Below are 14,616 nucleotides of genomic sequence, written 5' to 3'. Positions count from 1 at the left end.
CCATTGACTTCTTTTTCTAGAAATGCTTTCTAAAATTATATTAAAAGACTTTCTTAGGCTTCAAATAATAAATGGATCTGTTTATCATTCTTATGTCATTTAAGAAAAGCAAGATATATTTCAATTTTACTTTGTATTTTGTTTTATAGTTCACAAACTCAGAGCAGTTATTAGTCACTTTCTAAACTTCTTATTCTTTATATAATCCTCAAATTAACTATGATCTCGTCTTACACAAAGTGTGATGAGACTATAAAATATCAGCATTTTCTATTGCAACCATTATCCTTACAAAAGAAATTTTATTTATTTTACTCATAAGTGATTTCATTGATAAATTTAAAAAATTTTCAATATCATTGTTGATAATTGATAATGTTTTCCAGGAGCAAGCCACTCCCGTCATATTTTCTTAAACATTTGTTGTTATTTCATACTTTCATGACATTAACAGCTATGTTGCCCCCCCCAAAAAAACACTTGTTTAGGGTATGCAAAGGCATTCATTTCACCAGTGTTTTGTTTTAATAGGACCATTATTTTCATTAAACGAACCAAATACACTATTTCATGTCAGAGGTTGCTTGTCAAGGGACATCATATGTTGATGGCTGTTAAGGGTTCTCTATGGCAAATTTTATGAGTAGAAATGCAAAGAACTATCTTTCCCAGAATTTAAGGGGTGAAAGGTTCTACAGAATCCATGGACATTAAAATGAGCAAAACACTGGGGATATTAAAAAAGTAATAATGAAACACTCGGGGAGCTATTTTTGACATTTTTACAACACAACAATGCTCCATCTGCACCTTTTGGAAATACTATTGTTATATCCGTTTTCTAAACCATCATTGCACTGATTTTAAAAATGATATATCTCTTTTATTTTATGTACTGTTTAAAATTAAAATGATTCTACTTCATATGGAATGAAAACACTTTTAAAAAACCATTGGTCTTTTTATTCCTCAGGGTTCTTGAAAACTATAAAATCAACAATAAATTAAGAACTCTCTCCACCCTTACCACTTGGAACAAATGGAAACAAAACAATACAGAAATTACTAGGGGAAGGGAAGCGTTAAATGGCCTGAGAAACCACATTCCCGCCCCCCCCCCCCCCAACTCAGTTTCGTATCTTAGGCATGGTCAAGAAAAAGGAAGATTGTTCTCTACAGAGAGAACAGTTCTGGCTCTTAGAGGTGAACTTTGAAGCCAAGTTAGGAAAAACTTCCCTACTTCGGCAGGAATCCTTCAGTTCTATACATTCCTTTGTTACTGAAATCTGAAGCAGGTTCTTTTAGACTTTTTTGTTTTGTTTTGTTTTGTTTTTGTTGAAATGGATACTACTGAGACATAGACTGTTTCTCTGACCTACTGCTTCCTGACCAAAGAGAATGGCAACCCTATTGTTGCTCATTTCAGGCTTCCTACTGAAGTGACTCACACACTTTACTCATTTTCTTCTCTCTTCTGCCTCTCTTTCCTCTCAATTCTCATTCCCCCTTTGGAGAACTCAAGGGAAACAGGCCGTCTGCCTAGCCAGAATTCTCCAGGATCTCATTGGGCTGGGGTTCCAGGATGGGGGTGGAGAAGAACTCAGAACTCGGAGCAGTAGCCGCACATCCCGTGTATTCAGCCAGTTTCCAAAGTCTCTCAGTGGCTCTCTGGAGGCTGCTCCAGACAGCACCGCTAACCAGAGACAAATTGGGGCGGGGAGGGAATGAGTCAAACTTCCTTTCTCTCAGGGAGGCGAGCAATTTATTTGGAACGACCCGCTCTCTCTCTGCCTGGACTAGCTCCAGATCCTCGGCTCTCGTGCACAAGTTGCGCAGCGCCATAAATTACGCTAATACTAATAACAGGGGCAGCCTAAGGCGGGCTCTCCAGCAGTTTCTCTCGGATTGACGCCAGATCTCATCCTCCCTTTAGGGCATGCTGATGACTTCCCCAGCTTCCTTCTCGGAAGCGAGAATAATCGCGGGAGCTTTGGTTCCACTGTCACGAAACTCAAAGTCTGGGTTTTCACTTAATCTCCTCTCTAGGGTTGAAATCTTGACTTCTGGGGGGGAAGAGAAAAAGGGATTGGGAGTGGGGGATGGGGGAATGCTCTGTGTTTGGAGAGCGTAGTGGGGAATGGGTGAGTTGCATCTTCCTTTCCCCCACTCTGCAGATTCTGCCCCACCTGGAAAGATCATTGAGGATTCTCTAGAGACTCTAGAGTAAGAGAACATTATATACGTCAATGTCTGCGTGGGTGTATACACACATCCACAGAAATAGAGATATCATTCTATTTATTATATATCTATCTGTGTGTTTGTATACAGTCGGCGTGCATAGGCACCTTGAAGGCGGCAGAACTTTGGAAGGGAACCTGATTCAAAAACCAACCCCTCTGTGGATGTAACTCTTTTCTGCTGCAAAGTATACCCTGCAGAGTCAGAGGGTTTTAACTAGCCCCTAAGCTTGTAAAAGAAAAGTAGCTGGAAGCAGTTAAAACTGAGTCTTCTCCCTGGCTTCCCAGATTTCTTCCAGGGACAATGCACGGGCCACCCCCAGATCTGCTTGCCTCTCCCCTCTTTTCTTTTCCCTCCCTTGCTTTCCCTTCCAAGTTTAAGCCATTCTGATAATCAGTTATTCATTTTTCCTTTCCGAAGCAGCTGGAAATGTGTGTGGTGAATAGAAGAGGTACAAGGAAAGCCCACAACAGTCACATTTACCTGAAGTTTTGAAAATCGACGTCCTACACATCAGTCTGCAGAAGACATCCTCTTCCAAAGGTGCCAGAGGAGGCGAAAGCTAGGTACTCTTGGATAAGAACTTGTGGAATGAGCGCTTTCCACGAATTCTGGGCTGCTGGGCTTTTTATTCCACAGCACCAGCGTTTTCCAAAGTCCACGCCTCACCACCACCTCCACCCTGCCCCACCCAGGGGGGGAGACAATACCGCGAGCCAAACGTCAGGGACCCTTTCACCGTCTGGGGTCTGAGGTCACCCTTCTGCACCCCTCTTCATCTTGCCACATCCAGAAGGCAGAAGAATGCCAGCATCCCTGCTCCGAAGTTCACTTAGACCTTTAGTAACATCAAGGACGATGACAATGACAACAACAACAACAAAGATGCCCTTTTGAAATATTCCTTTTTTCCAGAGAAAATCCAGAAATCCCAGTTGGGGAAGGAGAAATGAGAGGAATTCAATCAGAGTTCGTTCAGAATATCTGCTGCTTTGCCCAGAGCTCTTTTCCCAGAAGTGTTGGAAACTTTTCTTTTTTTCCTTTAAGGGTAGAAAGAAGTAACAAAGTTTTCACTCCTCCGCGAAGGAGTGAGTTTTCTCTGGCAGATAGCTCTGAACCCGTGTGCAGGCAGGATCAGACTCCTCCAAACTAGCTTAAGGAGAGCAAGATTGAAGTCTTGCAATATGAGACTGGCCCTTCCTCTTTTTTTCCCTCCTCCTCTTCTTACTTCCCCCTCCCATTTTCTCTGCCGGTGAAGTTGAAGTGCGAGTATGGTAGTCTTGATCTCCTCTTCTAGGATAGGAGACTCCTAGGGATAATCCCACTAGCATTGAGGGAATTATCTGTCAGGAAACTAAGTTTCCCACAGTGAGTAAGTGAGATAGCTTGGAAAAGAAAAAAGGGAGGAAAAAAATAGCAAAGGATAATGCAATTAGTACCTATTGTTTTAGTCCCCCACGCTAAGAAAGGAGGATTCAGGTGTAATTTCTGGCAAGGATCCAGGAGAGAGACAAGAGAGGGAAAGGGTGCATTCTCTCACTCAGAGAGTTTATCTTATGCAGGAAAAGAATGAAGTTAAGGGAAAAGGAGAAAGTGAATAAAAGATGGCTAAAAGGAAAAGTTATTTCTACGGTAATCACAGAAATTAATCAATAATAAAGAAATATGTACATGGGGCGGCTAGGTGGCGCAGTGGATAAAGCACCAGCCCTGGAGTCAGGAGTACCTGGGTTCAAATCTGATCTCAGACACTTAATAATTACCTAGCTGTGTGGCCTCGGGCAGGCCACTTAACCTCATTTGCCTTACCAAAAAAAAAAAAAAACCAAAAAAAAAAACCTACAAAGAAATATGTACATCATGTGTGTTCATTATTGTGTTTTGATGCTCTCATTGACTCTGATCTCTTCCAGTGGGTATTCCCTTTACTGATCCAGGTTACAATCTGTATATATAGTCTTTTCCTCTGCAGTCTTGTCCATGTCCTAGAGCAAATTCTCTACAAAGGATTCCCCTCAATATGCTGGGAACCTTTATGACATCCTCATTGGAGTTTGTAAGAGTTTGTGCTCTTGTTGGAAATTTCTCATTCTGACGATATTCTTTATGGAATATTTTCTGTGTGATTCCTCATTGTTGTTATAGTAGATTGACCAAATGTTTGTATATGATTGGATTGCTCTTTTGGAGAGAGGTATAAAACTAATTGATAGTTCTCTGGTCCTAAGAATTGAGAAGACCTGAATTTGAATCCCAGTCCTTACACTTACTAGCTTGAGGATATAGATGAGTCATATAACCTTCCTCTGGGTCTTTGTTTCTTTGTCCAAAAAGCAGAAATAATAATCTAAATTCCCATCTAATGGGGTTTTTATGAGGGTCAAATAATTTGTTTGATAAGAATTTTAAAAAAAGATAGAGAAAGTTCCTCCTATCCTTCATAAGATCTGTAGGAGAGTCATTGTTTCCCTTTGATTTCTCTCAGGAGAGAAATCAGGAGTTCCTGATAAAGCTGTTCTCCAGATACCTAAGAAAACAAAGCAATGAATGTGGTGTGATGGTGTCTGAAGAAGACAGAGTAAAGAAGATTTACAAGGTGGGGGAAGGATAGTAAAATGACAGAACTGATTTTAATTATGGAAGGAATCAAATAAACTGAGTTAGAACAGGACATCTCTTGATTAAATATGACAAAAAAAATTATGACTGATCCCTGATTGTCAGAAATAAATGGCAATTTTTGACATTGCTAATGTCAAAAAATTTTTTTTTGTATTGCTTCAATCTATGATGCAAAATAAATCCAAGAGGCTGACATATGACTCACCTTTAAAACTTTCAACTTTCAAAAAAACCCAATAGATTTGGAGGATCTAAATTCAAGCATCTGCTCTGCTACTTTTGTGACCTTGGTTTAGTCATTTAGCAATCATAAGGAGGCTCTACAGCTCAGTTTCCTCATTTTTATGAAGATTTGAACTTAATAATCTACAAGGTTTCTCTAGTTTTAAATGCTTTAATCCATAAACTGAGTTAGTTGAATAACTTCATTTTTTGACCTCACAGTGCTACAGGTTTACTTATAAAATTATTTAATATTTAAAAAAGATTCAATTTGAAATACTTTTTTCAGTGCCTGAGTTTTCTATTATCCTTATTTTACTTTTGAGGAAATCAAGAAAAACAGAGGCAAAGTGACTTCCCTGGGTATACTTCCAATTTAGATCTTTGTTCATTGTACCACTCAGAAGTATATTGCCAGCCCTAACCTCTCTTCTGACTCCCAGGTTCCCATCTAAATCTGCCTACATTTCCACTTGTATGTGGAAATTAAATGTAATGTTACCAAAAATAAACCCATGATCTTTTCCCAAGAATCAACCCTCCTTTCAAATTTTCCTCATGCTTTTGAGAGCAATACCATCCTCATTGTCACCCAGGCACTCAACCTATGTGTCATCCTTGACTCCTCTTATATTTGATCTGTTCTTTTGTTGCTTTTGTTGCTGTTTTTAATTTTCAGTCATGACTCCATTTGGGGGTATTCCTGTCACAGATACTGAAGTGATTTTCCATTTTCTTCTCCAGATAATTTTACAGATAAGGACCCTAAGGCAAAAAGGGTTAAGTGACTAGTCAAGGATTAGGCAACTGTTAAGTGCCTCAGGCCAGATTTAAATTTAGGAAGATGACTCTCACTGACTACAGGTGTGACACTTTATTCACTGGGTCACCTGACTGACCTAATCACTTCCTTAAGTACAGTCAATTCTACCTTTCCATCATGATTCTTTCATGGTAACTAGAGAGCAGTGGAAAAAGTGCTGGGCCCAGAGTCTGGAAGTTATTTCTGTTACTCAGTCTCTTCATTTTGAGATTTTCTTGGCAAAGATAACTGTAATGGTTTGCCATTTCCTTCTCATTTCACAGATGGGGAAACTGAGTGTCTTACCCAAAACCACACAATTAGTATCTGAGGTCAAATTTGAACTCTGGCCTTCCTGACTGCAGGTCTTATGCTTCATCCACTGCAACACTTACTGCCAAGGTGCCTCGAAGACCTGAGTTTAAATTCAGCCACTGACATTTACCAGCTGGCTACTTAAACACAATCTCTGTCTGTCCCTAAAATGTGATATAATCCCTCAGGAGATTTTTTGAGGTTTAAATGAAAGAAATTTATAAAGTGCTTAGCACAGTGTCTACCATACCATAGGCATTTAGTAGTTGATTACTTCCTTTCCCCTTTTCTTCCCTTATATTGCTACAATTCTGGTATAGGTCCTCATCCCAGTATACCTTGACTATTATAAAAGTCTACTGATGAGTCTTCCTACCACAAGTGTCTTAACCCTCTAGTCCATCTTCCATTCAGGTATTAAGCTATTCTTAAAATGTATGTCTGATTATATCACAGCGCTGTTCAAGACTCTAGTGTTTCCTTATAACTTCCAGGATAAAATAAAAATTTTCTCTATATAGATTTTAAAGGTTTTCATAACCTAGTCCCTTTCTATCACTTCAGTATTCTTCCATTTTGTTCCCTCACAGATAGTCTCTAATCCAGTGACCCTGACTTCCTTGCTGTTTCCCAGTTAAGACAGCAGTATATCTCCAGATTGCAGGCATTTTCATTGCTGTCCTTTTGTGCCTGGAATGTTGTCCCTCCTTTTATGACCTGACTTCTTTCAAGTCTGAATGAAAATCCTATATTCTAAAGAAGACTATTATGGTCCACCTTAAGGTTGGTGCTTTCCCTTTGAGATTATCTCCAATTTTTATATACTTTCATAATTGTCTTTTACATTCGAATGTGAACTTCTTCTAGGACAGAAGTAGTTTCATTTAGTTTAGTTTTTTGGCCTGTCTTTGTATTCCCAGAATTTGTCACAATTCCTAGAAGATAGTTCTTGTTTGAGAATAATTATTGATTCGATTATTTGCAAATCACTGAGTTAGGAACTGAGGGAGAGACAAATTTGAATAAGATGCTCCTTGCCTTCAAAGGACTTACAACGTAGTAATTCTAAATAATACATATATATATATATATATATATATACATATATATATATATTACAATACAAATAAAGTGAAAGTACTTAACAGAAATTCAAATGAATTGCTATGCTATCTCAAAGGTTGTGAGAAGCATTCAGTCAAGAAATATTTATTAAGCATTTATAATGTCACCAGTGATAGGAATACAAAGGCAAAAGAAAGTTCTTTTTCTCAAATACCCCACAATCTAATGGGAGAAAATAACACATAAAAATAAGCTGGCTTGGGAGTACCATATCTGATGGTGTGTGTGTATGTGTGTGCGTGTGTGTGTGTGTGTGTGTGTACATGAAGGAGGCATGATGAAGTTCAAAAGTGTTTAGCTGGAAGATAATGCACAAAGCTTGTGAAGATTTAAATTGGTAGAGATGGAAGAAGATGGTATCCTGAGCAAAAAATAGAGTTGGGAATAAAGAAGTGATGAGTGAAGCTGACTGGAACAAAAAGCACATGAAGGAAACTACTGTGAGATAATAATGGAAATGTATGGTCTAGTAATAAAAAAATTAAGTCAAAGAGGATAAAATTGCTCTTGCACGTAAGGACCTTGAAGCTAAATTCCCATTACATGTTGCCTCTCTTTTTAGAATGTGAACTGTTGAAAGCAAGGATTACCTTGCCTTTCTCTTTGTATCCCTAACACTCAGCAAAGTGCTTACCACATAGTAAGAATTTAGCAAATTATTTTTCATTTATTCACTTAATAGTGTTAGATCATCAGTGGTCTTACATGCCAAGTTAAGGAGTTTGGATGTAGACAGTAGGTAATAGAAAGATTTTGAGAGATTTTTTTTAGTGAAGACCTGGGCATTAGGAAGATTAATCTGGCAGCATCATATAGGATGGATTGAAAGAAGAAAGATTAGTTAGAAGTTTCTAGTTCAGATAACAAGAAGTGTCTGATATATGATAGTGTCATAAAGAAAAGAGAAAAGAATAGTATGAGGGAATTGGGAGATTCTGAAAGATTAAGTGTTTGTCTTTGGGTAACAAAGCTAATGTGTCAGTTACACTTGAAATCCCAGTCTCTCTGATCTCCAAGATCTTTATGCTAAATCTCACTATCTCTCCCATATTATCATTTAAGATACATATGCTATTTTTATTCCTAAGATTAGGAAAAGTCAAAATCTAACTTGTCAAATTTCCAGACTGAATTATCAGGAACTCTTGTTTTATTTCTTATTAAGAAACATGACCATTCTACTACATGTGGTACCATTTATACATGCCAATTTTATTTATTGCATTTATTACTTCTTCTACAAAAGATAAATATAAAGATGGAAATGTTTTGTATAAGTGTCTGTGTTGCTATTTGCCTTTCCTTGGGATTCTGCCTGCATTAAATGCCCAAATCATTTACCAGTAGTTTGATAGCATGCAACTATAATAACAGGGGAGTTACTGTTCTCTAAATATATTTCTCTGCTCTATGTTTTCAGAAGCATATGGTTGTATGTTCTCTAGCTCAATCTTTCCTTGTTCCCTGTTTTCCACCTAACTGAGCTCCCATTGTGGGTTGTACCACCCAAGCTCAAATATCACTTTTTCTCTCCTTGTATATGTGGAGATTTTCTCCCCCAACAAAATAGAAGCTATCCATGTCATCAGAAGACAGTTCAGGCCTATTATTCTTGAATTGGGGGTGGTCAGAGGTTAATATTTAACTTAGTCAACATCTTCTAAATAACAGTATATATAGTGTATTCTCCTTGTGCCTGGGTCTTTTTCCTTCTTTAATCTCTCCCCACCCCCCCAATAAAGCAGAGAAGAAAAAAATCAGATGGAAATGATGTTTCATGTAGAAATCTGACATGCAGTTTATCAGCTCTTCAAGACCTCCAAGTTCTACATTAAATAATTATATAATGCTAGACTCCAAAGAGAATACAGTAGTCATGTGACTTTTCAGTTATTAGTGATTGCAAATGTGGCTCCAAGGTCACATAACTATAAGTGCTCTTGCTTTAGAATCTCTATAATCAAGATAATATGGATCTTTATTCCAATAAACATTTAAAAAAACTTGGCTGAACAGGAAATCCCCACTCAGCACTCTGGGGTTAGCCTCACAAGGAAATCTCATGAGTAGAGTAATAGCAACTGCAAATGTAGTCTTATATGATCAGAAACAGATTTTTAAAAATATTCAATTCTTTTTAGTCTTGACCTCTTTGAGGTAACCTTATATGATGATATAGGTCACAGGTTGCTGAAAATGAGAAATGTAGTCTAATTATGGACAACTGGTGTGATCAATTAGAGGAATTTTTTGCTAGGTCAAAAAAGCTCCAATCTTTTTAAGTATGATTGCCACTTTTCAATATAAGCATATTTTGTTTATCCTCCATGTATAGTACTATTATTATCTGATGATTGAGAAAATATATGACTCATTTCATTATTCATAAGTATATTCCCATAAAATTGAAATGTTATCAAGAGGTAATAAGCTTCCATTTCTGAGAGAAGGGAAGGCTTAAAGAACAGAGTATATGTTATTGGTGGAGTCAAGATAGCAGAGTAAAGGCAGGGACTTGCCTGGAGTTCTCGCACAGATTTTGAATTTAAAGTATTCCAAATACTTTAAATAATGTCTCTGAACATTTTATGGCTATAGAACCCACAAAAAGATGGAGTGAAACAATTTTCCAATCCAAGACAACTCAGAAGGTCAGCAGGAAAAATCTGCTGTATAAGGGTGAGAGAAAATTACACTCCAATGCAGACCCCAACAATGAGCCTCAACAAACTAGGAGCAGGACTCAAGGTGACTTAATCAGTAGCAACAGTGGTGTTTTCCAGACCTCTCAGCCCACAGATGGTAAGAGGAATCAACAACATTTGGGGAGATTTATACCAGGGCCAAGCACCAGGTATTGGCATCAGAAGCAGAAGTCTTTTGCATTGCTGATATTTGGATCTGGGTTGTAATTCTGGGTCTTAGTTCCAGTATGAGGAGGAACATTAACTTGTAGCTGCAGGGGAGTAGGAACTCTAGTCATTGTTTCAGAATTGAAAAAAATGCTAGTGATCACTCACAAGCTAGTGCACAAGAGAATAATGAGCATATTTTACCCTGATCACATCGCTTTGAAAGAGCCAAAAACTTACAGGTTCCCAAAAGTATCTCTGAAAACAATGACATAACAAGCCTGAAATTTGAGACAATGTCTGACATTCTTCCATTTGGGAAACAGAATTCCACTTTAGTAAAGAGTTAAAAGTCAAGAAATAGGATGGGAAAAGCAAACAATAGGAAAAAAATTTGACTGTTAAAAGTGACTGTGGTGACAAGAAAGATCAAAACACACTCAAAACATTACAACTAAGTCAAAATAAATGCATGCAAAGCCTCAGAGAAAAGATAATTTAGTCTTAGGCCATGGAAGAGCTCAAAGAAGGATTTTAAAAATCTGATTGATGAAAGAAATAATGAAAAAAATCAATATCTTCATAAAAGGTGTACAAAAATTTTGAAGATTAAATTTTAAAATCATAGAATAGACCAAGAAGTACAAGAGGCCCAATGATACAATTACAATACAAATGTCCTGAAAATTAGAACTGACTAAATGAAAAAAAGATAGAAGTTCATTGAAGAGAACTCCTTCAAAAGTAAGAATTGCTCAAATAGAAAAAGAGGTACAGGGGCAGTTAGGTGGTGCAGTACATAGAGCACTGGCCCTAGAGAAATGAATACCTGAGTTCGAATCTGACCTCAGACACTTAATAATTATCTAGTTGTGTGGCCTTGGGCAAGCAACTTAATCCCACTGCCTTGTAAAAACCTAAAAAAAAAAGAAAGAAAGAAAAAGAGGTACAAAAAAATCACCGAAGAAAATAATTCCTTAAAAGTTAAATTTAATGAAGAAAAAATCAAGCAAAATTAAAGTAATCAAAAATGGAAGACAATGTGAAAAATGTTGGAAAAATAAATGACCTAGAAAATAGATCCAGAAGAGATCATTTAAGACTTACTGGACTACCTAAAAGTTATAATAAGAAAAAAAAAGAACCTAGACATCATCTTTTAAGAAATTATCAAGAAAAACTTCCCTATATTCTAGAACAAGAAGGTAAAATAGAAATAGAAGGAATCTATCTATCACCCATAAAAGAGATCCCTAAATAAAAACTCACAGGAATATTATAGCTAAGTTCCAGACCTCCCAATTCAATTAGAAAATTTTACAAGAAGTCAAAAAGAAACAATCCAAATATTGTGGAAGCAGTCACAATAACCCAAGATTTAGTAGTTTCTACAAGAGAATCAGATGACTTAGAATATCATTTGTTGAGAAGCAAAAGTAAGAGTCACCTAACCAAGAAAACAGGTAAAATCCTTAGGAGGGAATGAGTATTCAATGAATAGAGGACTTTCAAGCATTCTAAACGAAAAATAAAAGAATTGAATAAGAAATTTGACTTTCAAATACAAGATGAAAAGAAGTATAAAAAGAGAAACAGGAAAGAGAAATCATAAAGGATTCAGTAAGGTTAAAATATTAGGGAAATGATATTTATAACTCCTAAAAGCTTTCTCATTATTATGGCATTTAGAAGGGTTATACACAGATAGAAAGCAGAGTTGTGAGTTGAATCTAATTTTTAAAAATCTTATCTAAAAATTAAATTAAAGGATGGGAAAGAAAAAAAAAGCACTAAGAGAAGGGGAAAGGGAGAGATAGAATGGGATAAATTATCTGACATAAAAGAGGCATATATATATATATATATATATATATATATATATATATATATATATATATATATACAGGCAGTTCAAGACAACAATTTTCAGAGAAAGGATAGTCCATCCCCAACCTACCAGTTAGTAGACCCCAATGGGAGGAAACAACAGCAAAAAGAACCTTGACCATGAAAATATACTACAGTGGCATGGAAGACCAGGACACAATGACAGAAGAAGACAACAACATGAAAACATCTATAAGAAAAATGCAATTTGCACATAACCCCAACAAAAATTCCTAAAAGAGTTCAAGAAAGAGATGAGTGGTAGAGCAAAAATTGGGGAGAAAAATGTGATTGATAGAAGAAATGATGAAAGGAGAATTAACAGCTTGGTTTTAAAAAAAGACTGCTAAGAATGAAGAAAATAACATCTTAAAAAATAGAATTGGCCTAATGATGAAAGAGACACAAAATTAACTAAAAAACATACTCCAAGAAGAAGTCTCTATTAACTGGGGGTTATAGGTACTGCTTTACTTAAATGTTTGACCTTGGAGAAGCCCTTTGACCTTTAAATCTTACTTTCCTCTTCAGTAAACCTGGGGTCAAGATTCTTGTAGTCCCTATCTCATAGAGTTCTGGTGAAACTGAAGTGAAATAACCTATGGAGAACACTTTAACTGTATAGTATTATATAAATAAAAGTTGTTTCTACTTTTATTTTCTGAGACAATCAAGGCACTGAAAGATCATGAAGAACACTTGAAGAAAGCAAAGTAAGTTTCATTCAATATTTTAAAAAATCACTGAAGAAAATAATTTCTGAAAAATTAGAGTTGGCAAAGTGTAAGTTAAGGATTCCCTGTGACATAAATGAACAATAAAACTATGTCAAAATAATGAAAAATAGTAAAAAATGAAAAATACAAGTGAAATAAAGCATTGGAAAAAAACAACTGAACAGGAAAATAGATAGAGATAATATCATTTAAGAATTATTGGACTACTTGAAGGCCAAGATCAAAAAAAAGTCTAGACATTAGATTTCAAAATACTGTCAATGTAAATGGATCTGATATCTCCAATCAACATGGTAAAATAGAAATAAAAAAGAATTCACTGATCACCTCCTGAAAGAGATTTAAAAATGAAAATTCCTAGAAATAGTATGGGAAAAATCCACTGTTCCTAGAATAAAGAGAAAATATCATAAACAGTCAGAAAGAAATAATTCCATGAAGCCACAGTTAGGATCACACTAGATTTAGCAGATTCCACATTAGAGAACTGGAGAACTTGGAATATGAAATTCTGGAAAGCAAATATGATATTTACAACCAAGAATAACCTATCAGCAAAACTGATTATAATCCTACAAGGGAAATGAATATTTAATGAAATAGAGGATTTTAAAGCAGTCCTGATGAAAAGAACATCATCAAATAAAGTTGACATTCAAACACAGGATTCAAGAGAAACATATAAAAGTAAACACAAAAGAGAAATCATAAGGAACTTAATAAAGTTTAACTGTTTACAATTCTATATGGGAATATGACTCAGGTAACCCCTAAAAACTTAATTATTTTTAAGGCAATTAGAAGCTGTCTACAAAGATAAAGGACATAAGTGTGAGTCAATTAGATTGGGATGATCTCAAAAAATGAACAGGTGAGAAAGAGTAATTCCCTGGGAGAAAGAAAAAGAGAGTTAGAATGAAGGGAATTATATTCCATAAAAGAGGCAAGCAAAGAAGAGTTTTTAAAGTTGAGGGGTAAATCGAATGGTGAGTTGGTAATACTTGAAATTCATTTTCACTGAATTAGTTTAAAGAGATCATTATACACTGCAACAGAAATATTGTAGTTTTGAATAACTGTAAAAAGACTGAGTTACTCTGGGCAATATAATAATCCTAGACAATTCCAAAGGACTCATGAATAAAAATGCTATTCATCTCGAGATATGATGAATTCTTAATGTAAACTGAAGTATATTTTTTCACTTTATTTTTCTTGTGAGTTTTTGCAATATGGCTAATTGATATCATATTGCTCTCCTCAATGTATGCAGAATGGACAGAAGGGAGGGTGATAATTTAGAGGTAAAAAATTTTTCAAAGATTGTTTTAAATAAATAATAGCAAAATAAAATGACAAAAGACATTTCACAAGAGTTGTGGAATGTACAGAGGTAACCACATACCTAGTTGTGAAGGGAATTGGTGAGATTTATTATGTCAACAGAAATTTTAATACTTCAAAATAATCTATGGTTTCATCATCATAATTAATCACTATATCTTTGTAAGTTGCTGTGATCCACACTGTTTATTGAAAGGTAGCCTACTTCCTGAGTATGAATTTATCAAGGCTATTATTTAGATAATATTCCATATCAAGCCTATATTAAAAATCATTCCACTTTGATAGGATTCCCAGAGTTTGAGTTATATTGGTTGATCAAAGTAGGACTTTAAATAGTTCAAGGGGACAAGTATTTGCATATCATAGCTTATATATTTTATTTATTTATTCCTTAAATTAGACAAAATGTTAAGCTGAACAAATGCTTATTGAATGAAAAAAATAGTTAATAAATTTAATGGCAAAA

General features: G+C 35.7%; 1 protein-coding gene across 1 annotated transcript in view; it reads right to left on the bottom strand.

Moving 5' to 3' along the window:
• Positions 1 to 3,423, bottom strand: part of MXRA5 (matrix remodeling associated 5) — a 42,820-nt gene extending 39,397 nt beyond the window's left edge. The window contains exon 1 of the mRNA XM_074213619.1: positions 2,725 to 3,423. The gene's annotated coding sequence lies outside the window, so the exon portion shown is untranslated. The remainder of the gene's footprint in view (positions 1 to 2,724) is intronic.
• Positions 3,424 to 14,616: the final 11,193 nt, after the last annotated feature.

Source organism: Macrotis lagotis, chromosome 1 (assembly GCF_037893015.1).
Source record: "Macrotis lagotis isolate mMagLag1 chromosome 1, bilby.v1.9.chrom.fasta, whole genome shotgun sequence".
Taxonomy (NCBI): Eukaryota; Metazoa; Chordata; class Mammalia; order Peramelemorphia; family Peramelidae; genus Macrotis; species Macrotis lagotis.
Note: the sequence above shows the minus strand (reverse complement) of the source record. Positions and strands in the feature narration are given on the sequence as shown.